Source organism: Triticum aestivum, chromosome 3A (assembly GCF_018294505.1).
Source record: "Triticum aestivum cultivar Chinese Spring chromosome 3A, IWGSC CS RefSeq v2.1, whole genome shotgun sequence".
NCBI classification, from domain to species: domain Eukaryota; kingdom Viridiplantae; phylum Streptophyta; class Magnoliopsida; order Poales; family Poaceae; genus Triticum; species Triticum aestivum.
Window position 1 is genome coordinate 570,297,165 of NC_057800.1, and position 9,315 is coordinate 570,306,479.

Genomic DNA, 9,315 nt, shown 5'->3' on the forward strand with positions numbered 1-9,315 from the left:
GCCATTATTTTTTACCTTGTGCAGCTCACCGGGGGATCTCATCCCTCCGGGGGCCATCTCCTCGTCCTCGATGGGGGCCATCACCTTGCTAGGGGAATACTGCTTCTCAACAGCGACTATCTCCTCAAACTCGGTCTTGAGCCTCACATAGGTGGCAATCAGAGTTCCTGGGGTAGGCACGATGGGGCCCTTGTTGTTCTTCCAACTTTCTTTGAGGAGTTCGTCCGCCAATGTCCTCAACTCTTTGGCTAGTGCTTGTTTCTTGGAGTTCTTCGTCTCCATGGGTTGGCCCGCCAACATGGTCAACTCGTTGGTCGGTGCTCGCTTCCTGAAGATCATTGTCTCTAGTGGGTTGTCCGCCGGCAACTCTTTGCCTAGTGCTCCAGGATCCATCAATGAACTGACAAACAAAAAGCAATCGAAAGGAAACCACAATCGCAATGAAAACAGGAAAATAATAGGATGTGAGAATCGGTCGGTGCTTCGCAAAAAGAAGATTCTTCGAATGAAAATATCGCAGCAGAACTGATTCGCCCATCTTTCCTTTGTCAGTACAGAAGAAAAATGGCAGAAGTGAGTAGCCTGGAGTGAGGTTTTCTTCAAGAAAGGGGAGAAAGGGCTTGAACGAGCGTTCCAGTGAAATGATGGTTGCTTTGTCCAGTCCAACTTGGAGGCCACCTTACCACTACTGGTAAAGGTGTGGGTTTTGTGATATGACGGGTCATGACGGCCACACCGGGGTGACAGGTGAGTCTTGACTGTAGCACCTCGCTGTGATTTGGTGGATGACACGCGGGCCCGGATGCTTTGAAATGTCCAGCATGTGCACCGCGACCAAGGCGGAGAGGAAAACGAGAGAACTACGTAATTAATGCATGAGTTTAATTAGGGTAGTTTTGTAAAGTACGAGATACATTCCTCCAATCGCAAAATGCCTTGGTTCATGAGATTTGAGATTTGAGCCCAATAAACTGGAAGGGAGGGAGTACTGCACATGGTGTAGTCTAGTCACTTGTTGAAATCTCTAGAAAGGCAAATACTCCTTTCTGGTTTACAGGGCTATACTACTCCCTCCGTCTAGGTGTGTAAGTCATCTTACGAAAACCAAATAGTCCCAAAACACTTAGGCGCGGTGCATTAACTTCTACCTTGTTTCTTGTTTCTTGACATATCAACCAATAAGAGATGAGAGGTGTGCATGCTTTTAATGACTTGCAATGGCTAGTTCATTGCATGCAATGCTATTAATTAGCAAATAAACATTGGTGACCCCAGGAGGAAACGGTGCTAAGCGCGTGGACCTATACAGAATGAGTGTCAACCAATGGATAATGGAATTTAATTGTTAAACAATAGCAATTTTGTCTCATGCAAGAGCCTGGCTAGTACTCCAAGGAACCGCACAACGCGACCGTTCGCAACTGCCATGTTCGGGTTGCGCTTGGCTCTTCGCCTCTTCAAGAAGACGAATAATGATGTTACTCCTACTTCTACAATATCGAATCCACTGCTGCATGTCCGTCCACCTCGTGCGGGAGGGATAGCGTGTAGCGAAAGCTTCTACTTACTGCTCCTGCCTTTGCATCTATGACAGGTGGGCCCAACAAGTGGTTGGCCCTCCTGTCATGCAGCCAAAGGCAGGTGCAGTGAAGGCACCGGAGCTCAGTCCGCGAGGGAGAGGGTGTTGTAGTAATCAAATTTCTCGGTCTTGTACGAGTTGACGCGACACATCAAAGCACTCCACTCGATATAAGCCTTTTTACACATTTCAAATGGGCTACTTCGTATGTAGGAGTAGACATATTCTGCTTCGTATGTAGTCACTTGTTGCAATCTCTAAAAAGACTTATATTTGGAAACGGAGGGAGTACAACGCATGCATGCATGTCGTGACTTTCCTTTTGATACTTGCATGTGTTGATTTGATGCACCTTGCCAAATTTTGACTATAAATTTAACTAACCAAATTTTCATGCATGTCACAAAAAATTACGAGGATGTTTGGATTGTGACTATGTTTGTATTATGTTTCCCACATTATTTTTCCCACACTTGCCACACTTGCCTAACCTGAGTTCTTAAATTGTTAGACACACTTTGGCTTGCCTAAGGGAATCTTGCCACAATTTTTGTGTCTACGACATGTGGGGTTCACTGCTAATAAAAAAATTCTTGTCTTAGGTGTGGCTAATAAAAAAGACTTATATTTAGGAACGGAGGGAGTAGAAAATATAAATAATAATGCATGTTGGGGCGACCCACGTTTCCACTAATTTTAGCCATGGGCTTGTTCACAATTTTTACGAGGGGGTGGTTGTTCATTTAATGGAGGGACTTGTAGTACCAGACTTGAACGATACAAAGTGCGACCTGGCACACCGTAACACCACTTGGAACAAGTGGGTAGCTATCTCAAAAAACAATCAACAACTAAAAAAACCGTGACCTGGCATGTAGTAGTACACAATTTTAAACGATTGTTTTGATGGAGTGAAAAAGGAAAACTACCCCACTACGTATATATAGGCCGGAGCCTCCGCGCTTGCTTGCTAGGGTTGCTCTATTCACACACTCTCATCCTCTCCAGATCTAAACAAGATATGGGTAGTAACACTGTCTTTCTCCCTTCAAAAAACACCGGTTTTCTATCCTCACCGCTGGTTACAGATCCGGACGTATCCCCCTCCGCCGGTGAATGGGAGGAGGGGAAGCGTTTAGGCCGTCGTCGACAGCGAGGGAGGAGACCCACTGCCGGCTGCACCGTTATCTCTGGCCGAGCGCCGACGCGGGAGGTCCTCCGATCCCTTCGTCGTTGCTTGTGGGCGGATCCGGCCTCCCGCCGCCCACCTATCCACATCCCGACGACCTTCAGGTATATTTTCATTCGAAACCGCCTTAGCTCTACTTCCCCAGCTCGCTACGTTGCTGCATGTGCATCATTTTCTACCTCTCAGCCCCTCTCGATCGGATGGTCCAACGTCACATATTTTTTTCTTCTATTGTTAGAGGTAAAGCTACTTCATGGAGTCGAATCTTGTACTCCCTCCGTCCGAAAATACTTGTCATTGAAATGGATGTATCTAGATGTATTTTAGTTCTAGACACATCCATTTTGATGACAAGTAATTCCGGACGGAGGGAGTACTTGGTTCAAACAAGAAATAAAGTGGGGGTGGGGGAATTTAGTATGTACATCGGACTTGGTACAAACAGGAAGGAAAGGGGGTGAAAGTAGTACAGACTGGTCATCCAACCGGTCTGTTGGTCGAAAAGGGAAATATAGGGGTAACGCTGTACACAGTGGTATGACCAGGACTAGATTTGCTATCCACACATAGGAGTAGGTGGCTAGAGTGAACAAAAATGGGACCAACCCAGATATGTTTCTTGGATGTTTGTTTCTCGGGGCAACAAACTATGAATCACCACTTTATGCCCCTGTTTACGTACATGGTGCTGGACTGCTGGTGCACCCACTGCCCCATGCCCTTATACCAAATATTTAGGCTCCGTTCGGAATAAAGGGGCAGAAAACATAGGTCTTGATGAAAATAGAGGAATAGGAAAGGAATGTAGGTATAAAACTATGGAACAACGAACCGGAGGAAACTCTCAAGAGAATGTGTTCGGATGGACTACAAAATGTACAAATTTGTTTTTTTAGAGTACCATGCTTGGCAGTATGAGATGCTATTTGTTCATTCAGCTGCACAGTGACTACTCTTGTCCTCACCTCACGTACCACACATAGGTTGATTTTTTTATTCTGGCAACACAGCACAACAACCTGTCTAACGCATGGCAGCGAGCGCCTGCCTCGGGCTTCTGCCCAAAAAATGAGCAGCGCATGGATGTTTCTAATCTGACGGAATCAGTACTACCAGACCAGCTTTCCTATGAAACACTATTCACCTTTCCCGTGTTCCGAACGGTTGGAAGGGAAAGAATACTGTAGGAATTGTGTTCCTACAAAAATCCTGCACCAAACCTGTGAACCGAACGCAACCTTAGTTGTTCTTAATCTAATGTCCCTGGTAAAAATGAAGCCATGCCACTGTTATAAGCCATGGCAAGTTTAGCCAAATGTTTTTGCCTGTAATTGCTTGAGACTCTGAATGTTTCCCCTGTGCCTTTTTGTGCAAACAGGGATATCCAATTCACATGGTTGCTGTTGTGACCTTTTGGTGCACTGCACAAAACTCTTCTTAAAAGAAGTGACTTTTGTGCTGTTTGACTGGAATGTCAGAATGGAACAGTTGGTTCATTTTGGTGGAACTGCACAAAGGGAGATCTGTGTTCCAATCCTCATCATCCATATTTGCGCCATAACCTTCCTTTAGGTAAGAATGATATTTAATGCATGTGTTCAACTCTATTTTCCGACTGCCATGAGAAAATAATGCTATTTTTTACTAGTACACTTGTACTCCCTCATGGACAAAACCAATTCTGAATTAGAAGGCCAATCATGTACTTGGTTTCACCAACTGGTGAGGAGAAAGAGAAACAGAGCATGAAGAGGAAGAAGAAGAAGAATAAATAGTGCCAAGGTGATCTTGCTGAAGCCAGAGGCCTCAGTCGAGGCCATTCAAGGGCTCCTGCAACGACTACCTTACATGTGAGACGATCCTCCAGGGAGCCCTTCCACTTCTGCTGTCTCACTTAATTAATTAGGAGTACTTAAGTACCACTAATTTATTACTGCCTAATTTTCCTGTTGGAGTTAAACAAATCTTTAGTAGGACCCTATGTTGAATCATGTACGTGTGTATGTTTGTCTATGGAGGTGAATCATGTGGTGGAGCAGGGAGGGAATATTATTAGTGTCATGACATAATAGTGCTATTGTTTTGCATGCCAATTTATTGCCATTGGTTCAAGGAGGCAATGTTTTGCGTATTGTCCATCATGAATTTGATGCTACTGTTTGAGTAATATGCTAATGTCTTCCTATCCTTTCTCACTAAGCTAATGAAGGTTTCACCTTGTTCCTACTTCTGCAAACAGGGATCATGTTGTGCCAATCATACATTTTAGTGGAACTACACAAGACAATACAATGAACTGTATCCCAGCTTGTGCCTTTTGGTTATCGACACATATGGTAGCGAACTATATGGCATGGAGTCTAAAGATTCCAGACAAGTTGGTTGACGCGTATATTCATCTGGCACTTTATCAGTCTGCATGCCAAGGATGCTCCATTTCAGTTGAACTGCACAAAAAATTTGGGTGGTTCATTTTCTCAACCGCCTCCTTTCTCGTCTGCAATGTAGAATTTTGGCGAGATAGAGGACCAAGATGAGCCAGTAAACTAGTTGGATGAAAGTAAAGGCCAAGTTGCTCAAACCCCCTCGGCATGAGGCCACTATTTGAGGATAAACCTACAAGCAAAGTTCAGATTGTCTGTGATTCAAAAGTTTACTCGTACAAGAACTAATTTTAGCAAGAAGTACCTCCGATTGAACACCATTTACTAGTATGTACCCTAGGTAATTAAAGTTCGTCCATGGATCATATTGGCTGTGATCTCAATCATTTGGATGCATAAACATACTGAACATGTGTATATCTGAATCTTTTTGTGAATTATGTATGAATATTGTCGTGTGATCTATCAATCATTTGGATGCATAGATATGCTGAGCTTGTGTATATATGAATATTTTGAGTTGTTGATAGTGAATGTTGGCTATGAATATGAACGTGTCCTGTGAACCTGAGTTTGATATGAATGTTTACCTTTTCTGTTGTATTTCTGTGTGAACTTGTTAGTATGCCTATTGTGGGGTATAAAACGCAGGTCTCTTATAAAAGTAATGTTGTGTCCAATTTATGTTTTCCCTTCTAACCACATTATATATATTTATATTATTACTATTATCTTATATTTTATAGAGACTTATATATACATTATAAGATCATCTCACGTGTTATTAACTTATAAAAGTAAATGTTTAACAGAAGTTGGCAAGGAAAATCCTGCTTGTTTTTGACTCATAGGCAAGGAAAATCCTGGTGATTGCGTACAAAAGCTTGCGAAGATTTTAAGGACCAATTTAATAATAACGCGCTCATTTTTATTTTGAGCAATAACTCGCTAATTTCTTAATTATATATATAAAAATGCGCCTCTCCGGTTTATTCTTTGATATTAATAGCTCCTTCTAACATAACATTATATATATAACGAGCCCACCTAATACGTGTATTTCAAGGAAGTGCACATGGGCTGGGATTTCTTAGAAAATATAAATGGGCCTGATTGACGCGAAATTATTTGTTCACCCATCCCAGCAAATGGACTGTACATTCTAGAAAACATGGGTTAAATATATGCCACATTTTTGCAGGCTGACATGTGGGCCAATAGGTCGAAGCCTACGTAGGGCATTGTCAACTTGGTCAACAAATGATTGTGTCATCCACAGCCATTGGATTTATATCCAACGGCCGGCATGCACCTTCAATCTCTCGTCTTCTTCCTCCAACGTCGCCGGGACCGCCTGGTCCGGCCTCCGGTGGCTAGCGGCTCTGCTTAGCACGCATCACTTCGAAGCGCTACCCCACCGCCGGCCAGGCTATCCCTCCACCCCTCGACACCTCCTGTTATTCTCCACAGACTACAGCCCCACGCTGCAACAGAACCAGTTATAACCATTCTCCTCCTCTCAATCTACGACTCCACTGCCGCATTTTCCCATCTCTGAGTCGTTCCCATCTAGGGCCTCACCGTCGTCCACTGCCTCGTTGCGTTCGGTGCGGCGTGGTCAACAAATGAGAGTCATCGGAAGAGGACTGTACGTGGAGAGCCTGGCGGCTAGGACCCACAAGGTCCATGGTCGCACGCAAGGAAACTTCCTCCTTATTAAGTTGAAAAAAATGTTTCCTCCACCTGACAGCTAGGACCCGCCGACCGTATCTTCGCATGGAAGGAAGTGCCTCCTTGTTTTGCGAAAAAAATTATTCATCCCGTTGACAGCTGGGACCCGTCAGATTTGGTGACCGACTTGTGGGCCTACTAAGAGGACGTGTACGCACGGCTTTGTCAACTTAATCAACAAATGATTCTAGCAGCTGGACCGTTGGATGTTAATCCAACAGCCGTGATCCTTCTTCAACCTCTGTTCTTGCTCCTGTCTCCCATGGGCGGCACCGCGGCTGTGCTACCGCGCACCCGAACAAGTGAAGTTTCCCACTCCTCTCCATCTGTGACTCCATTGCCCCGTCTTCCCCATCTCCAGGTCGTTCCAGTCTGGGTGCGCTCGGCACGGTGTGGTCAAGGTGGTCAACAACCGAGAGTCATCAGAAGATGACTGTACGTGAGAGGCTGACAGTGGGGACGCACCACGCCCATGGACGCATGCATGCAACAGAACGCGGCGAGGTCAACGTGGTCAAGGAACGACTTCCATCGGAAGTATACTGTACGTGGAGAGTCTCAGCTGGGTCCACGGCCGCAGCAAGTAAGTGCCTCCTTATTACGCGGAAAATAATGATTCCTCCAACCGACAGCAGGGACCCACTAGACAGGCCACCGTATTTTGCAAAAAAAACGTTTGCCCCCTGACTGCTGGGACCCACCTGACGGGCCACCATATTTCACAAAAAAATGTTCCCCCGCAGTCAGCTCAGACCCACCGGAAGTGCCTCCTTATTACGCACAAAAAATGAATACTCCCCCGGCTAGCTGGGACCCACCTTGGTGGGAGGCTGACTTGTGGGCCTACTAAGTTGACGGGGACGAAGGGCTTTGTCAACTTAGTCAATATGAATGATTCTAGCTTGAGTGACCGTACGATGTCCATCCAACGGCTGTAGTGCTTCTTCAACCTCTGGTCTTCTTGCTCTAGCCGCCCAAAGCAGCGCCGGTCGTGCCGCATGCTCCTGCCTCCCGTGGTCGGCTATGCTGCCGCGGAGGCCTCACCGCCCCCTACTATTCCCACCGCTGGTCAGGCCCTGCAGGGACGACAGCCTCACACCGCAGCCGAACCAGTGAACCCTCGTACTCCTCTCCGCGCGGGCTTCCACTGCCGCGTCTTCCTCGGCTCCGCGTCGTCCCCTTCCTAGGCCTCGTCGTCATCCACCGCCGTGGTGCTCTCCGCATGGCGTGGTCAACGTGGTCAAGGAACGACTTCCATCAGAAGAGTACTGTACGTGGAGAGGCTGACAGCTGGGTCCATGGCCACAACCTAGTTTTTTTGTGATTTGCCAAGTAAGTCGCTTTGTCAGGCCTGTTGGGATGCAAATCTTTCAAGACGAGGAGAGATTTCATTCGGCTGGCCGAGAAAATGGCCCATCAGTAATGAGAAATGGGATGTACATTTTTAAAACACATCAAACCGGAAATTAGTTTCAAATATCTTTTTTTTCATTTCGAGATTTTAAATTACATTTATTTTTATACGTGGAGAATTTGTTGGATTTTATATTGATATACATTTATTTTTAAAATCAGTTTGAATGTGAGTCGAAATTTCGGGATTAAAAACAGTTCGGACCGCACCAAATATGCAAAATTTCGTATAATTTTTTAACCGTGGCCACAATATGGGCTGTAATGCTAACAAAAAGAATATGGGCTCCAAAAAAACTTAAAAATTAGCGAATGGGCTGTAAATTATTAGAAATAATGGCAGATGGGTTGTATGTTGTTTTCCACAGATTTGAGGCTTTCCTAAAAAAGGTTGACGCACAAGCAGTGACTGTTGGATGTCCATCAAACGGCCGTCGTGCTTCTTCAAACTCTGCTCTTCCTGCTCCAACCGCTCAAACAAGCGCCGGCGGGACTGCCTGCTCCCTCCTCCCCGCGGTCGGCTGTGCTGCCGCGCATGCCTCACTGCCCCACCTTACTCCCATCGCTAGCCTAGCCATCCCTCAACTCACCCACACCTGCTGTTATTCTCCGGCGACGGCAAACGAACCAGTAAACCCTCGTACAGTCGTGCTCCCCTCCGCGTGGGAAACAACTGCCGAGTCTTCCCTGCCTCCGTGTCATTCCCTTCCTAGGCCTCGCCGTCGTCCACCACCCTGGTGATCTCGGCGCGGCCTGGTCAACATGGTCAACGACCGACATGCATCTGAAGTGGACTGTACGTGGAGAGGCCGACAGCTGGGTCCATGGCTGCACACAAGGAAATGCCTCCTTATTACGCACAAAATAATGACTCCTCCACCTGACATCAGGGACCCACCGAAAGGGCCTCTGTATTTCGCGAAAAAATGTTACCGCCGCTGACAGCTCGGACCCACCAGCTATATCTTCGCACGCAAGGAAGTGCCTCCTTATTACGCACAAAAAAAATGAATACTCCC